The sequence below is a fragment of the Ambystoma mexicanum genome, chromosome 7q (assembly GCF_040938575.1).
Source record: "Ambystoma mexicanum isolate Mex_15411 chromosome 7q, UKY_AmexF1_1, whole genome shotgun sequence".
Lineage (NCBI taxonomy): Eukaryota > Metazoa > Chordata > Amphibia > Caudata > Ambystomatidae > Ambystoma > Ambystoma mexicanum.
Genome location: NC_090941.1, coordinates 119,137,702 through 119,156,351, shown reverse-complemented (window position 1 = coordinate 119,156,351; position 18,650 = coordinate 119,137,702).

The window sequence follows — 18,650 nt, the reverse complement described above, 5'->3', positions numbered from 1 at the left end:
CTACTTTATGAACTGTGTTAAGCTATTGTACACCTCCCCTGGAGCGAAAATACTAACTAATCAAACCATGTCGTCCCTGTTTCGTCTGGGTAGAGGCACAAGACAGGGCTGCCCCTTCTCCCCAATCCTTTTTGCGCTTACCATAGAACCCATGGCTGAATATGTCCAACAAAACCATGCATGTAGAGGCCTTCGCATGACTGGGAAACCGCAAATGATCTCCCTATATGTGGACGATACCCTATTATACTTTAGGAACCCGGAAGTAAACCTAAGGCCAATCATGTTAGAGGTTGAGACGTTCTCCGAATACTCGGGATACAAGATCAATGTATCCAAGTCGGAACTGTTCCCGCTCACGCCCAGTACTAGAGAGATGTCGGATACACATGGATTCAAATGGTCACCTATACACATCCGCTATTTGGGGATCATGGTTTCAAAAGACTGGAGCACACTGTACACGGAAAATCACGGTGAACTTTTACAATCCCTTACAGCTAAACTACAATCCTGGAATAGGCTCCCCTTATCCCTATATGGGCGAATATCCTTACTTAAGATGACTGTGTTACCCAAACTCCTATATTTCTTTTGCAATATACCGATCTGGCCGGGCAGAGCCTTCTTTAATAAACTCAACACTCTAACCACCACTTTCATATGGGGAGGGAAGACGCCTAGGTTGAAATGGTCAAAAATGACAGAACCCTTTGAAAAGGGTGGGATCGCAGCCCCAGACTTCGAAATCCATTACTTAACATCTCAGGCACACTTTTCGAGACACTGGTTTGATCCGGAAGACACTGCTCCGCACATCCCTCTGGAAAGATTTGCAGCTTCCCCTATAGAACTATGAGCGGTCATGTTCGATCTTAAACGAAAAGAGCCATGCAAATATGACCCTGTCAACGCCACTGTACGCGCATGGTCTATGATATACAATAGGCTCGCCCTTACAACCCTGTATGATCCAGAAGTGCCACTATCGAACTTCCCAGGCATAAGCCCCACGTTTGATAGGGCCCTCCAAAGTGCTTGGGACCCACAAAAGCAATTTCGAATGCGAGATATGTTTCCGGAAGGGAAATACTGTGCTCTCGATGATTTTATTGGGCCGGTGGGTGGAGATCACCTTAAGCGATTTCAGTTTCATAGAATGAGGGCTGCCTTTGCCGCTAAATGGCCCTCGTTCCCTGAGGAACCGGCCACACATGAATGTATTGCAGCCATGACGGAACCAGGTGGACATAGTAAAAGTCTGTCTGCGCTCTACAACCTTGTTCAAACACACTCCAAGTCAAGCAATGATATTAAAGGGAACTGGGAACGGGACCTGGGGGTGGAACTGGGTGAAGACACGTGGTTCAGATACTGCCAGTTGACCAAACATGTATCCATGAACTCAGGGCTGCAGCTCATTCAGTTTAAGGTTCTTAACCAGCTACACTATACCCCAGCTAAATTAGCTAAATTTGTACAAGGTCACACAGGAAAATGCCCTAAATGCGATGCCCCTGATGCAGACTCTTTTCACATGTACTGGGCCTGTCAACCGGTCTCTACATTCTGGGGGGAGGTGGCGGAGATCCTGGAAGACATCACAGGGGTACCTGCCACACCTTCCCCACTGAAATATATCTTTGGGGATAATGGTAAAGCCGCTACCACCACTAGACGATTATTTAATTTGGCATGTGTGGTTGCAAAACGTAATATACTGAAATGTTGGAAATCAATACATCCTCCAAAGCGGCTGGCCTTCTTGAAAGACTTGTCAATGATTAATGAACTGGAGGAACAATTTATTATAATATTACCATCGAGATGCCGCCCCAAAGATATATGGGCACTGTTCAGGCTATATTTATGTAATATGATATCTGATGGAGAAGATAATCCGACGTCGCCACTCTAGTACTGTTGTGCAATGTGAAAACGTGCAACCTATACTGTTAATATGTATCTATGTTGTTGTGATGGATGTGCTTCGCCAACTGCCAACCAGTTTAGTACTGTTGTAACTCTCTGAACAAAAATAAAAATTATTTAAAAAAAAAAATGGGCACAGTCTTAAAGAAACACCTTCTAACCAGTCTTCTCCACACCAGCGTTTCCCAGGAACCACATGGGACAGTCATTCATATAGATGTTGGTAAAAGTTATGAACCCTGACAATGGGGACATCTCTAATAAGGATGTAACAAACAAAACGGCACATGTTTATTCTGTTAGTTTAACCAAGTTGCTTAGCTATTTTGGGAAGTTTTTAAATTGTTACATCATCAGTTTTACAATGTTTGCATTGTGAAAAGTTCAGACAAATGTCCTCGTATTAACTGGGGCGGACCAGGAAACATAATCGTAAAAAAGCAAGACGTAATGCTGTCACGCCTCCAGTTCTCGCAAGGTGCCATTTTACAGCAGTGGCGGGAGGGAGGAGGTGCACACAGAGTGGAGATAAGATATCAGCTGTACAGTCCTCCTTTGTCTCGTCAGTGCACCTCGTTTTAACCCTGCATGCGATTTTACTAGCATGCGTACACTGAATGGATTCTTATGGTATCTTCCTTGGTTTTGCACCTGCTCAAAAGCAGGCGGATCCAGGCTCGGACTGGACTATAGGGCAGTAGGGCAATGCCCAAACCAAAAACGCTAAATGCTAGTGTGGCCCAGTTTTTTAAGTCAAAGTAGCCCAAAATCCATGGGAATAATTCCATGCCTCGCATCTGTTTTTGGCAAACGGACGCGAGGCATGGAATTGTTCCCATGGATTCTTTACACCTAACAAGGAACGTGACCAGGCAATGTATAAACCCTTCGCCTTGATAAAGATGCTGAAGGGTCGAAACACGTGTTGGCTAACCACCAAGCAACTAAATAAAATAGACTTCACTCTACTAATCAAGTGTGCAAACATCAAATCTATTTAAGAAAGTGGGTACAAAACCATCACAATTCACATGAGAGGTGGGGGCAGCACCTCCACAACCCGTGACCGCGCAGCTCAAGGAACAATTTTTTAAAAAAGGAGTGGAGCGCATGTGGATAGTAATACCTAGTGCCCATACACTCTGGCGGCAGAGTTTTCCTGTATGGTGAAAGGGTGCACACTTAAATGTATGGGTGGCTGCCTGAATATGCCAGTGTGGTGAAAGGGTACACACTTAAATGGATGGGTGGCCGGGTGTGCATGTGTGGGTATGGTGAATGATGTGTATGCTTGTCTTCATGGGTGCAATGAAACCTACATTTCGGGGGGCTGCTAACCCTTCAAATGTTCTGAGAGGTGCTAATTTCATAGGCGGTGGAGGAAGGGAAAACTTATTTGTGTGAGGGCATCTAACTTCTTTATGCATTCTAATGAGACTATTCAAGTGCAGCTTCAATGTTACAAGCAGTTAACTCTCTCCTTTAAGTCTGAATACACCCACTTATAGACTGCTGTGAGAAAAACCAGCCATCTGTCCCCTCCCTGCCCTTCCTATCACTTCCCTGGCATTCAAGTACTAAACCCACATCAAGATTTCATTTGCCTAAAAAATTATGCATTTGAATACAGGTACTAACAGTGAAATGCTTTACGTTATTAGTACCCAGCCAGTGGGGAGGCTCAGAATGCGGGCATTACCAGATGGTAATCTTGTTTAGCTTGGGTCTGTAACTATGGGCCCCAGGGCATTACCTGAAGTGGTAATGCCCGCCTCCACCCCCCCCATGCTCGGGGCTTATTGCTTAAGTAAATGCCAGGCCTTTGTAAACAGCGTAATCCAGGTGCCGTTTGACATCTGTGTACTGTTCTGTCTGGCAACCGCTCTGTAGGTCAGCCAGGTCGAGTCAGCATAGCCCAAAATATCAGGGGCGGGGGGGTGTGGGTTGGGAGGGGAGAGGGCTGACGCCCAGTCAGCTCAATGGTGTTGCATCACTACTCGTGTTTAAACCCTTGGTTACTTATTGCTAACTGTCATTACTTATAGCCCTATTTTTCCTCAACCCAGTACTTGTGTATGAGGCAATTTGCCTCATACACAAGTACTGGGATGAGGTAGAGGGACATGGAGGTAATGCCTGGTTTAGTCACATGTAATCTTCATTACTCCTAGTCCCACTCCTCCTCATCCCAGTGCTTACCTATGAGGCAATGAGCCTCAAACATAAGCACTGGGACAAGGACAACAGACATGCAGGTAATTCTGGCCCACAAAACTGATTTTGGGGGTTGGGGTAGTCGGTGGGCAGGAGAGGGGATAAGTGGGGGGGTAGGGTGGGACAGGGATTGTGCGATAAATTGTAATGGTCATCCATGTGCAGGCTAAGCAGGCATGATATGTGGTATTAGCGGCTAGGCTAGAGAGGCATTTTGGTGCAGCCAGCCTAGCCATTTCTTTACTGCAGCATTGTATATTTTTCTGGACATCTGTGAGAAAAAAAGCATGATTAGTGTTATTGCTTCGGCTAGCATTTTGGTGCAACCAGTCTAGGTATGTCTAAATGTGACCTGGAATGCTTTATTTACTGTAATATGTTATTATGTGTCTAGACTTGTCTACATTGTGCAGCCAGTTGTACATGTTTTCATTGTGGCATGGCATTTTTAATAGCAAAACATTATATTAATTAAAGCATTAATGGTCTTGTGCACAGTTGGTTACTTGCATGTATTGGATTTTTGGATTGGTGTTACCCTACAAAGCAATTGCAAACGCTCTGGCCTTTTAGCCAATTTTTCTCAGAAAGTGTGCTGTATAATGCATTAAAAGACATATGTATGTTTTTCTCCTAGTGCAGTGTGCAGCGTACCCCTGCAGCAGCACATTTGTGCGTATTGCGCAAGCGTGGTAATCTAGGCGGGCCCAGAGTGTGGGGCGACCCGTGATTTGTTGCTGAGTTGTGGGGGGGCCCCCTCAGCATGGCTTGCTGGGAAGCCCCCACATTTTGTGTTACGCCACTGGACGAACACTGAATGAGTAAAATCTAGTTTACCTGCTTTTATTATTTCTTTGTCCACTCCGCCCAGTGAATCTGAAAATGTTATCCAGGGTACCCCAAAAGACATAAGTGCTAATGTTGGTGGTGCCCTGCATGTATGGCTGGAAAATTTGACCAGCGTATATTGCTTAAACAGCCTCATTTGACGTGAGTCAGAGTGGGAAATGAAGGCATAAAAGGACAACGTAAAGCTTTTAGGCATCCATTTTGAGGTACCCTGGATAACAAGTGCAAAGTCAGTGCACAGGCACTTTGCACTGCAAAAATATACTTTGCACCGCTCTGTGAATCATGGTATTTGTTGGCAGTGCAAAGTCACTTTGCACCGAGCAAAACATTCCACGAATCAGGCCCTTTATGTTAAATGAAACGCTGCAATGCGAGAAATGCTTGCGTGTTATTTTTTGCTGTGTGAAGTTTGGCCTCGTAGTAATTAGGGTAGTCTGCCACGGCAGGTGTGCCCCTTTTTTTCAACGGCGTTAGAATTTCCATCATTTATGGAATAGGCCCAGGGTGTAGTCTAGTGCTAAATCTGGCAGCTGTGAGTCCAGGAAATCGGAGCGGAACTCACAGTTTGTCCCACTTGATCCCCATTATGTCATTTTGGACAAATTGTTTCATCTCTCAGGGCCTCTTGTTCTATGTCAGGGGTCTGCAACCCGAGGCACTCCAGATGTTTGGCACTAGGACTCCCATGATCCCTCCTCATTGGGTGCTGCCTAGGGCTGATGGGAGTTGCAGTCTAAAACATCTGGAGCACCAAAGGTTACAGACCCATATTCCATATCTATAATAATAATAAGTTGCATTTGTATAGCGCTACGAACCCTCAGGCATCTGAGCGCTGCTTATTATTACCCATGGTGTGTGGTGCATTAACATTCAAATCTGTTAGAAACAGGCCATTTGCTACAGACTGGACATTCCTTCTTTCAAACGAAAGATGCAACCAGCATAATACATGTTTGAGAGTGTCTGCCATGATTGAGTGTCACGGAGGGACCAACGCTGTGTTGCTTGAGTACAGTTTTAATGTGCAGTTACATGCTAGTAGTTAAATTGGCAGCTGCTGATCCAGGAAGCGTGGATTGGAATCCAGGCTTCCCTGTCTGGCCACATTGTGTGATACCAGGCAAAAGTCTCCTCCAAGTGCTCTAGTTCCCACACCTAAAGCACTATATATAGTGTTAAACCAATGATAAGCCATAGTGGAATTAAAATATGTATTAGTGTTGAAACCGATTCAAAAGAGGGGGGATATCAGGAGGATAAGAGAGGGAAGTGAACCTGATACAATAATCTAATAATATAAAACAAACTCCCTGTCTCATCAGGTAAGGTAAGGAAAATCTCTAGATTCAAGGGTATGTGTCACTTTTCAAATTTAACATCACAGAACAATTGCAAACAAGTGCAGGGAAAATTATACCACTCACACTCTAACTTAACATTATCATGAATATTTTTAATACATAATTATAAAACACAATTCAGTAAAACATAAAAAAAAACAATATAAAATATCCCAAAGTGCTAAGTGCAGATACCTGTAAGGTGTAGTTGGCACCCAAAGGTGTCAGAATGTGCAAAATATGCAATCGTATTACAATAATTTGAACTCCTATTTACAACAATCAAATGGCTGGCAAAACACAATGTTGGACACCATTTGGTGTAGTATTCATTTCAGCAGAATCAACATCTTAGTTGGTAATTGATAAACCACAGTCACAAAGACAGCAAAAGAAAACAAACCATACACAGAGTGCTCCAATGAAGTATTACTCCGAGGTTGATGTGTACGCTGTCTAATGCTTTGTTGATATCAGGTGTGGTAATTAATCCACCTCCTAACACTTGGTTTTAAGTGTTACAATTAACCCTACATGTTTCGTTCCTATAATTAATAGTATTAGTACAGGAACTTCTTCAGGGGCATAATATTTCTCATGCGTGGACCCAAAGGGTAACAGCTTTCAGTGGTTTATAAGCACAGTCCAAAGTTAAGTTTTGGCAACAAACAACTGGTGTTTAAATTGAAGGTGACATTGCTTCAATGCACCCCCCAGGAACAAATGCAAAGTAACTTGTTCCCTTGGCTCTTGTCTTTATAGTAGAGTTCAAGCATCTAGACCAAACCTGGATATAAAAGCGAAAGAGAGGGACCTAATTAGTTTAAACCTTCATGAACCGCTAGGGACTGCGGGCGGTATTTTGTTGCCCAATTATAGCGCTTGTTGGGCTTTTCAGGGCCCCAAAGAAAACATGCAGTAGAAGGAAGACCTCCCTTGCTACTCAATGGAAAGAGCATTGACATCAGGCTTATACAATATTTATAAAAACATACATAATCTTCTCAATCAACCTACATACTCATCCCTAATGTCACCCTTGAATAGGTGGACGCTAAGTTACGTGATGCCTCATATATCATTGCAAATACTGTTGGTTTGAGAACATCATAGGGTTAATAAAGAGTATATATTTTCTATTAGATATCCACAGTACAATGAATTTTCCAAGAATGTGTAATATTCATTTTACACAAACATGTTGGAATTTCTGTTTGGGCACAAATATATGTAATAAACTAGTGTCAGATATGTTTACAAAGGCGTTTTATAATGGCGCAATCCCATTGAAAAACGCTTTGCAAATCAGGCCCATTCAGCATCAGCAGAGCTAAGGAAAAAGTATTTTTAGACTATGATAAAAAAAAAATGTACCTAAGCGAGAAATGTTGTTGATTCATTTGAAAAGGAATTCAGCATATTAATTTTGAATAGAAATGTGTCAATTTCTTATTTAAGTGCGGAATCATGTTGAAAGAAAAAAGGGAATCTTTATTTTAAGCAGAAATGTAGCTAATGATAGCTGTGCAAAAATATGACAAATTAATAACCAACAACCATTTAGAAAAATAAGCTGTAGCAGATATGGAAACTATAATATTATTAGAGCAGGTCCAGTTTAATTTTCCAAACAATGAATTGATCAGTGTTTTGCCCAAAATTCGCTTTGCTGCAGAATTAAAAATCACCCTATTTCACCTAAACTTTTCATCTATAAAATAGGCAAAAAAAAGTTAATTTGTTAAATAAAACATGTATGTGCTAGATAAAAACCTGTGTTTGCAAGCATGTCTCCATTTGCTAAAAAAAAAAGAAGCCATTCCTTTAAAATAAAACATTACACGTTTGGCAGAAACGAAATAATTCTCAATAATGATGAACTTTTCTGCTTAAAAAATGTATCTATTTGTGAAAGATGAAGTGATTTACTTTCCAATGATGCCAAAGTGCTGTATATTACGACTCAACATTAGTTGAATTTTTAACCCTATATGCCATTCCCAAAATGGAAAGAAAAGATTGGCAAATACGTATTTGAATGTATAACTACGGAAAAGTCATGATGGGCAGAATTACGGACACATCATATCACAATTAGCAGCATTCTGAGAAAAGTGTGATTGACAAAATGATGCATGAGCTTAATTAGAATAACCTTGACCTAAAGGAATAAATAAACTCTAAAAGAGAAATTGGGCCGCATTACGAGGTTGGAGGTAGCCATGCCCTTAATAAGGGCATGACTACCCCCAAACTCGGGTCCGGGACCGCAAAGGGGGACTTACCGGGCCATACCGACCTTGGAGGGTCCGGGAATTCCCTTTCGGTCTGACCAGGCGTCCCGAGCGGAACCCGCAAACAAATTCGTAATATTGCGGCATGGCAACAGCATCGCCGATAGCACTACCGGCGCCGTTGTTGCCTTACCGCAACAGTCCTAATGAGGCCCATTGAGCCTGATTCACATAGCATTTTACAATGGGATATAAAACTCCTCTGTGAATCAGGCCTATTCACAAGCAAATTCTTAAGGGAACTTCATCAAGAGAATTCTAGGCAAATTCATATTCCGATTTTGGATGCAATTCTGGAGCAGACACTGGTGTGAGAAAATCATAAGGGGACTTTTCTCTCTTCAACCCGTCTTATTTTAAAGAATGTGCGCATGAACACAGGGGAGACTGTGAGAATAAAAAAGATGGTTTCCCTTAAGCCTACATAGCCACTGGAAACATTAAGAGAAAATAACATGTCTTATCTTTTGTCTCCCTTTAGGACATGTGTGTATATGCTTCGTGTAATAACATGGTCCCATTTGAGCCATGAGATGTATACATAGGTTCTAAATTGTGTGTGTGGAGGTATCTATTTATTCCTAATTTATTTATTTATTTATTTTCATTTATATAGCACGCAAGCAGCCCAGGGGCATTGAGGCGCTGTTACTTGCAATAACTTAGTTACATGGTACAGGCATGGTAGCGATGGTTGACACATTATGAATGTTACAGGAAATCATACTGTTATTACAGATATTGCTTTTGGTCATATAATACAGTATACATGAAAAGTATTCGTGCTGATGTGTCTGGCCTTATGTGAAGAGGGTAGTCTTCTTTCCCTTTTATTTTTGCCCCACCATGACATCATGTGGCCATGGTCATGTCTGCATTTGATGCCAAATCTTGGATATGCTCATGGTGAGGGTTCACTCTCACCATGAGCATTTCCAAGATTTGGCATCAAATGCAGACATGTCCCAGGGACCCGCAGCCATTCTTATTTTTGGGCCTTAGCACTCTGGGCACCTGGAGGTGAGGCTGTCAAAGGGTTAAAATCCACTGAGCAACACACACATTAATGTTTCATGTTTTTTTTAGAGGCACTAGCAACCCTAAAGTACTCCCAATATTTTCAAACTTAGAGTGTGGTAGATTTAAAATCCAGCAGAAATGACTCTATTTGAAGTGGGTGCGAGACTAGACTTACACTGAGATTCTAGCAGAACATCTGACCGTTCCGGGTGGAAAACCGGTGAATTTTAAATCTGTTACACTCCAAATCAGGCCCTTTGTAGGTATTGAACCATCTAATAGCAAATGGCACCGCATCCCTTTAGTCTTAAAAGAAGTTGCCCAATTGACATCTTGATTTTCACACTTAAATCTGTTGTTATGCGATTGTGGCCTGTTTGTGAGCTATCGTGCAGAGAGCTATATTAGTTGGCACTTGTAAATATCGTGGGTTCACTCTCACCATGAGAATATCCAAGATTTGGCATCAAATGCAGACATGACCATGGCTACATGATGTCAAGGTGGGGCAAAGTAAAAGGGAAAGAAGAGTAGCCTCCATTTTAAGAAGCAGAATACGCTGATTGATGTGCTCAAGCACATGGCGCCTAATTCACGGGAATGTGCAGAGGAGCGCATCGGGAGATACTTGTGAGCATCTCAGATGTGAAGTTCGGCTCTTATATGTGATTTCCAGGGCATAACACTGGAGCAAATCCAGAGCGGTCTGTAGCACCCTTCCAGATGCCCTTGAGCTAACTTTGTGGATCTCATTTGCACCTGAGCATCTCCAAGATGCTCTAGCCATATTGAGATGTTCACAAGCATCTTCACTTTTGCCCCAGTGCAAAGATTTGTGACTCAGGCCCATAATGGTAGTTAGTGTAATATTAATGATATGACAGCAGGCAAATTTTATTGACACGTTCTCAAATATTTTGCAATTATTTCCAATAGACTGTAAATGCTTATGTAACGACAGATAATAGGAAATACTACATAATATGCATGGTGGTTAAGTGTATCAGAAAGGGGATATGAAATTACGGTTTGGAATATTGATCCAATAGTTTTATACTGTGTCTTGCATATAACTCTAGACAGAGCAGTGACCCAACCGGACTACCTTGTCGATCGTCCCCCAAATTCTTCAGAACTCTGCGGCCCCTCTTGCTGCAGAGGTTCCTCGCCACGCTTCCGCCACCCTCAAATCCCTGCACTGTTTGCCGATAGCCAGCCGGGTTAACTTCAAGGACCTCTGTATTGTGCACCATGCCTTCCATAAGATTGGCCTGGAGTACCTGCATAACAAATTCTCCCGCTACGTCCCCTCACGGACAGTCCGTTCTGCTACCACACAGTGTATGTCTGTCCCGTGCGTCAGGCGCACCTGGACGGGTGGTTGTTCCTTTTCGGTTTGTACAACACGCTTTTGGAACTCTCTCCCCCTCTCCCTCAACAGCATCCACAGTCCTCTTGCATTCAGGTGGTCGCTGAAAACCTGCTTGTTTTCTGCATGACTGCTCGCTTAAATTCCGCCCCTTCTGTCTTCTCGCTTTCACTGTCTTGTCTTAGCACCATGATGCCCTAGCTGGTGCATGTTGCGCTTTCCGAAAATTCCATAACATAACAAATGGCAATAGAAGAGAAATTCAAAACACAAGATGGACATGTTTCTGTATCCCTACAGCCCCTACTAGCACTTGACACCTGATGTCTGCACTTACCCCTGCACTTGCCACCAGCTGGCCACACTTTTATTTATTTTTATTGTCTTTATTTATTTTACTGTTATCTTATGTACTGCACTGCCCCCTCCCCTTTTCTCCAGCAGTTTTCCCCTTCCCCCCCTCCCCTGCACTTGCACCATCTCAATGTTGCCTGGCCTAGTAGGATCACTATCTCTATCTTCCCTCTGTTTCCCCCTCCCTTGCCTCGTCACGACTTGAAACACTTGTGTATAGGCGCTTCATAAATGCCATATATCATATCATATCATATGTGTTTACAAAGCAAACGACATGATCAACATTATGAAAAACATAAAACCCTCCAATTGCAAAGGCGACCCCTGTCCTGCCTCCATCATCAAAGACTGCGCAGACACCTTGGCCCCTTTTCTAACAGCCTTTGTCAACGCCTCCTTCACCACTGGGAGAGTCCCCGCCTGCCTAAAGGAAGCATGGGTCCGACCCCTCATAAAGAAACCCACACTTGACCCCACCTCCCCTAATAACTACCGCCCCATCACCACTGTCCCTTTCCTCCTCAAGATTCTAGACAAAGCAGCCTACCTGCAGGTCCAGCACTTCCTCGAAGAACAGAACCTCCTTGGACTGAGACAATCCGGCTTTCGCCCTAGGCATGGGACAGAGACCGCCCTACTCGACCTAAAAAACCAAATGGACGACGCAAGGGACCAAGGCAAACCTGTCTTGCTCCTTCTCCTGGATCTCTCGGCAGCTTTTGATCTTGTAGACCACGACATCCTCTGCCACCACCTCTCCTCCACAGCCAACTTCTCTCAAGAAGCCATTACATGGATCACCTCCTTCCTCCAAGGCAGGACCATGCAGGTCTTCTCTGACCTAGCCACTGCATCACCCTCTATCATGCTATGTGGGGTGCCCCAAGGCTCCTGCCTCTCCCCCACCCTCTACAACATCTTCACCCGCCCCCTCTTCCTCATCCTTGACGCCATGGGCATCTCTTACACCAACTACGCCGACGACACACAGATCCTTCTCACTCTGACAGGCGATTATGACACGGACTCTGCTACCCTCAACAACATCTACAACACAATTCAAATGTGGATGGCTATCAACGGCCTCTGCCTTAACTCCGACAAAACTGAGCTCCTACTCGTAGGCTCCCCTGACACCATCAAGAAACTTGACGCTCAGTTCAGCCATTTCACCATTGACTCAATCACGATCCCAGTACTTGACACGGTAAAAACACTAGGCGTCTACTTAGACTCCAATCTATCCATGACCAGACAAGTAAACGCCATTGCCTCCTCGGCCGCTTACCATGCAAAACTCCTTAACGCAATCAGACCTTATCTGTCAAAAGACACCTGCACTAACATAGCCAGGGCCATAACCGGCTCGCGACTTGATTACTGCAATATTCTTTTCCTTGGGACCTCCAACAAAAATCTTGAGAAGCTCCAAGTAATACAGAACAGTGCGCTACGCGCTGCACAAGGCATTGCCAAGAGAGAGCACATCACCGCTGCCAGAAAAGCTTCCCACTGGCTCCCCATAAAGGAGAGGATCCTATTCAAGGCTCTAAGCATCACCCACAAATGTGTCCATCTTGCCGCCCCAATGTACCTTTCCCAGAGGATCCACCTGGTCTCCTCCACAAGACCCACTAGATCACCCTATGCCAGCATGCTCTCAGTACCCAGGGTAAAAAGGACCAGAGCAGGGGGCTCCAGTTTCCCGTACCTCGCTGCCGTACACTGGAACACCCTCCCTAGCTCCCTGCGCTCTGAACCTTCACTGACCGCCTTTCGGAAAACCCTGAAAACGACCCTGTTCATCTAACAATTACATGGCCTAGCCCTCATAATTGTATTGTATGATGTATTATGTGATATATCTGATCACAGGTCACTGCCTTACTGTAACCCAAGGCACAACCTGCTCACATTGTAACTAAGTCTTCCTTGCAAGTAACAGTGCCACAATGCCCCTGGGCTGCCTGCGCGCTATATAAATTTAATAAATAAATAAAGCAATGCAGTCATCCTGATCTCAGCAGAGTAACAAAATGAAAGTGGGCACAAGAGTACATTGCCTGCCAGACGAGATTCCTAAAGCTGTCAAACACTGTAATGGCGCTTGAGCACAAACTCAGACTTATGTTATCTCCTTTGACTAAACATGTCACCACTTTCATTGCTGACCTCTGGAGAGGGTGCTACCCCGCCCTGGGGTGCTGTGCACCCATTCGAGATGTGGCTAACAGACAGGAGAATTACATTTGGACAAGCAATTGCAATAAGAAAGTCAAACATACTCACCCACTGTTGTCTTTGGTGCAGTTAGGGAACAGTCCAATAGTTTTCAGAGAACCCAATAGACTCCTCAAGTGCATTGATATAAAAGCTTATATATTCTTTTTCTGTACAGGCTGGTTCCCTTTATGAAGATGCCTCTGCGCCGTGAGGACCGCGGAGAAGACAAACCAACGGAAAGCAACTGAGTCCTAATCCTCAGAAAGGCGAAGCAATGATGACGCGTGTCTTGATGATCTTCCCGGAAACACTGGCAAGTGATATTGAAAGACCATTTCTTTGCCAATTGGGCAAGTAGAAGTAGCTTTGATATTGAATCATAAAACTAGCAGACCTACTTTTCCAACTGTCATTCATCATCCTAATCTGAAATTCTTCCGCAATACTTCAAGAAGTCTAGTCACAAAATATTTTGTTTTAAATTTGCAAGGGTGAACTGAACCTGAGTAAAAAAAGATAACGTGCACATGCCTACTTTAGCTGTGCGTAATTATTGTACATTGAAGGCACCCCACCGTCCATGAACAGAGACAAGTGACAATGGAATGTGTGGCTTTCAATAATATATGGCATGGAATGTAACTAAGTCAGAGAACATAGCATATAAGCATAGTAACAACCTCCCCATTAACAAGTTATGATTATTATTATGGTATTTATTGAGCGCAGACTTGGCTTCGAGAAGCAACGGAGCGCTTTACAGAGTTATACAGCAAAACAGATACATAACGGAGCGCTTTCCAGAGCTAACAACAGAACAGATATGCAGCAGGGGTACGATACAGAGGGGCAAAGAGGAGGTGTACAGCTGTACCAGGTGGCGGGGAGGAGAGGGTGGTGGCATCTATCGAGTCAGGTGGCGTGAGGGTCAACGTGATGGCCTAGGTGTTGAGGAGGAGAGATTCCTTGGAGAGGTGGGTCTTGAGCTCTTTTCTGAGTTGTAGGAGTGTGGGGGCGAGGCTAATGCAGATGACGAGGAGGTTACATAGTCTTGGGGCGTAGGCAGAGAAGGCTTGTTTTCAAGTCCTTTCCTTTTTGCAGCAGCTGATTTTCACTCTGTATATGTCCTGGCTTCTGGTGTTGCGCTTTCTGCCGGAGATGCTGAGTTTCTCTGTGGGGTAACTGGGTAACTTAAGGGCGACTGCTTTATAGATGATGCAGCAAGACTTGACGTTGATTTGTGCGTGCAGTAGGAGCCAGTGAAGGTCGATGAGGGCCAGGGTGAAGTGTTCGTATCTGCGTAGAACCTTGATGATGCGTGCATCATAACCTCATCTCCTGCCTAATAATATAACCAAATAGCATTTTGGTAAACTGATGGTGTACTAAAGATGAGATGTCAGCTTTGCAAGTGAGAAGTCCAATCCACAACAGTCTTTAAATCTTGCCTGCACCACCCTTCTTCTAACTTTCTCAGGAGGCATGTACACAGGACATTTCCCAGAAGTATCATACATGTCGAATTTGAAGTGGCCCACCTTTTGACGCTGGAGTTAGAACTATTTCAACCATGATATTATAGCCTTTCTGAAGGTGTAGAAGGATGTGTGGCTGAATTTATAATGTTGCATACTGATCCTTGTAACTTATACTCTGAGTGGCGTTAAATGGGAAAATTGATCACGCCGATGCATACTCTGCAAGGGATCTGATGAGCAAACAACGTCTCAGTTGATGTCTGGAGGAGCTATGGTGGAATGCTCTCCGTACTCAAGGTCTGCGTCGCAGGGGCCCTTTTTCCCTACAATAGCAGTACTCTGCAAAGTAATTGGGGAGTTCACAGGCAGCTATGGACTGGCCTATAGGGCAACAGGGCAACGCCCAAACCAAAAACACAAACTGCTAGTGTGGGACAATTTCTTTGGTCAAAGTGCCCCACTTTTTTGGCCCATGTGGGACACTTTCATAAGTTACTTCAGCATGCGGTTAGTCATTTTAAATACATTTTCTTTAAAATGTACAATTTCCATCACATTTGATCAAAAACCTTCCCCTTGTGTACTACTCAAACTGTCACAAAAGGAATGATATGCCATTTTCAACTGTGGCCCACTTTTTCATTGGTGCCCGAGACAATTTAATGCCCATATCCAACCCTGTTCGCAGGAACCAGTTTTCACAGTCATGTTTTTTCTTACATGGGAAATCCCTTGGGAACATACCACTGATTTTTTAACCAAAATGTGCTATTCCATCTCTTATGTTTTTCATACTTCTTTGTATACTTTGAGTCAAGTTAAACAGCAACTCTTCTAGGCTTCAAATAGATCACCTAGTCTATAATAACATGCACATTGCACATCTGTATTAACTGTTTCCCCAAAAGGATTCTGCAGTAGGGAAACAGTTTCCCCACAGAAACATTCTGACTTAAAATAAATTAAATAATATATTAATTTAACAAAATAAAGGAAATCTATTCTTCTCCTTTTCGAGGTTTTCTGGCACTCTTCGTGCTTCTGTCTCATCCTGCCTTTTCTGCTGTTCAGGGCTTGATACACCCACACTTTCTTCGCCTTAATGCCTCAAAAACTGAGATTCTTTACTTTCCACCTGCACCCCCCTCTCCTCCTCAACCACCTCCTGGTCTTCTCTTCCCCCTTCTATCATTCCTTTTTCCTCCTGCGCTCGCAATCACAAATTCTTCTTTGACCCATCCTTAACCTTAGCCTCTAACATATTTCTAATTGATCACACCTGACACTTTCTTCTTTTTAATGCTCGTAAAATGTGCCCCATCTACCTTTTCATGCTGCAAAACATTGTATTACTTCTTCTCTCGCCTTGACTATAGCTCTGCCTTGCTTATTGGACTACCCACTTCTCATCTTACTCCTTTGCGATCCGTCTTTAATTCGGCTGCTCGTCTTCTCTTTTCACTTTCCCCCTCCTCTTCTATTATTGTTAGAATGGATTTCTAAACTCTGCTCTGATGAACAGATATTTAGGAGGACACCCTGGTTAGTGAAACAGGGAACATGTCTGCAAAGTTAGCCAGGACAGATCAAGGTAGCTTGGAGAGCAGCCAAGGCTAAGTCTCGGGCGTAGTGGGGTGATCTGAGGTCTTGGATGAGCAAACACAGTAAGGCAACAAAAATTACCCTTAGACAGTAGTATGTCAAAAATATACAATTTATTAGACCCATGGATTAACACAAGTGAATAAAGAAAAACACAGTAATATCACTGCTTACACACACACTATGCACAGTCACATTTGGTAAATGCAGTAAAGTGCCGAATCCCACTAAAACATGTAAGGAGGACAAGCAGGCAAACTATATCACATTCCCAAACTCCAGATAACCCTAACTTTATAAATCCAGCCTTTCAAAGATTAGAGCCTTGTGCTCAATGTTAGATACACGCGTAAACGCACTCAGTTGTGTGTAAAGACACAAAGTGCTGCAATATTCAAGATGGTGGAAAGGTTAGGGAGATGATTCTGAAGTGTAGAAAACGGGTTCCGAGAGTCAGGGGAGGATCTGCTGTGGAGAAGAAAGCTATGCCTAACTTTCGGATGGCTTTAGGAAGCAGAGGCCATCCAAGCCAAGGCAAGGACCACAAGGTATCCTTTGTGCGTAAAAATGTAATGGATGAACTAGGGGCCACCGGTAAGTGGTATGATTACTAACCGTCCTTAGCTCACTCCGGGTACAAACTTGGTATGTCTGGAGAGGGTCGCTTGGAGTATGAAATTCGGATCGGGGTTGAAAGCCTGAGATGGAAATGTTGGAGGGAGAATAGACCAAAGATTATTTTTCTGAAATAGCCTTCAGTCTTTTCTCCCCTGAACATTTCCGACTTGGCCCCCGCTCCCACCCACACCCCCACCAACACCCCTTCACCCCTACTAACCTTGCTGCCGACTTGCTGTGTCCCTGCGATGCATGTTCCCTTTCACTTCCGTAATCGGAAACCGGCGGCGCAGGGTCCTTTCCTTTTTTTTCTTCTTTTCGGGACCGGCTGCGGGGGACACCCTGGCAACCCCCACTCACAATATAGTGAGCAAGGGTGCAGAGGATACCTCCGCAGCCCCTGCCACTGAATGGGGGATTTGATCCAACTTTTCAGCCATTCGAACGCCCAAAATTCGGCCAAATTTTTCATTCAGTCTTTTAATCTCTGTCATTTTGGCTGATTCCCAAAATCCCACACTTGGTTAAGCTTCAAAGTGCACAGGTGCTGCGGGTGCAGATGCAGGTCCAGTTCACAACAGTAGCTGTATCTCTCGTCTCAGTTGCAGGACAAAGAAAGCACTGATGGAGCTGGTCTCAGGACACTTGAAGAAAGGCGAGATAGTCACCAGCAGCGTCAGCCACTGTCGCCCAAAGCAGCTGGGACAACGCAATTTGACAAGAAGATGCTTTGCAGTGCAGACTAGGATTTCCCCAAAGCACGAGGTAAAACTCGATAAGACAATGCTCCTTTTCAGGTGCCAAGGTTCGAGCTGGTCAGTCCACTGGAGGCTCCAGTGACACTTCAGAGATGGCTGTTTTGCAGGGCAACAAGACAGCGTTGGTAGTGATTGGTCCCACTACTTCAAGGAGTCAAAGCATCCTTACCGGTCTTCGGAGAGGGAGCACAGCCGGTCAAGTGGCACAGCGAGTAGAGCGCTCGCTTTGACATGCAAGCTTGTTAACGCAGGTTCGAAACCCGTCGGGGCCAAATTCAGCCTTTCATCCTTCCGAGGTCGATAAATGAGCACCACACACCGTGGGTAATAATAAGCAGCGCTCAGATACCTGAGGGTTTGTAGCGCTATATAAATGGCAAATTATTATTATTATTATTACAGAGCAGAGTTCTACCAAGACAGCAGCGGGCTCAGGGTGCCAACCTTTTTCTGCATGGTTCCGGTTTGTCCTTGGGTCTGCTCAGCTCTTCTGTATACTTGGCTCCATGTATAGATCAATTAAGACCTATTAGTGATTTGTGGGACTGCTTTCAGGACCCCTCGTCATGTCCACAAGTCCAGTGAGTGTT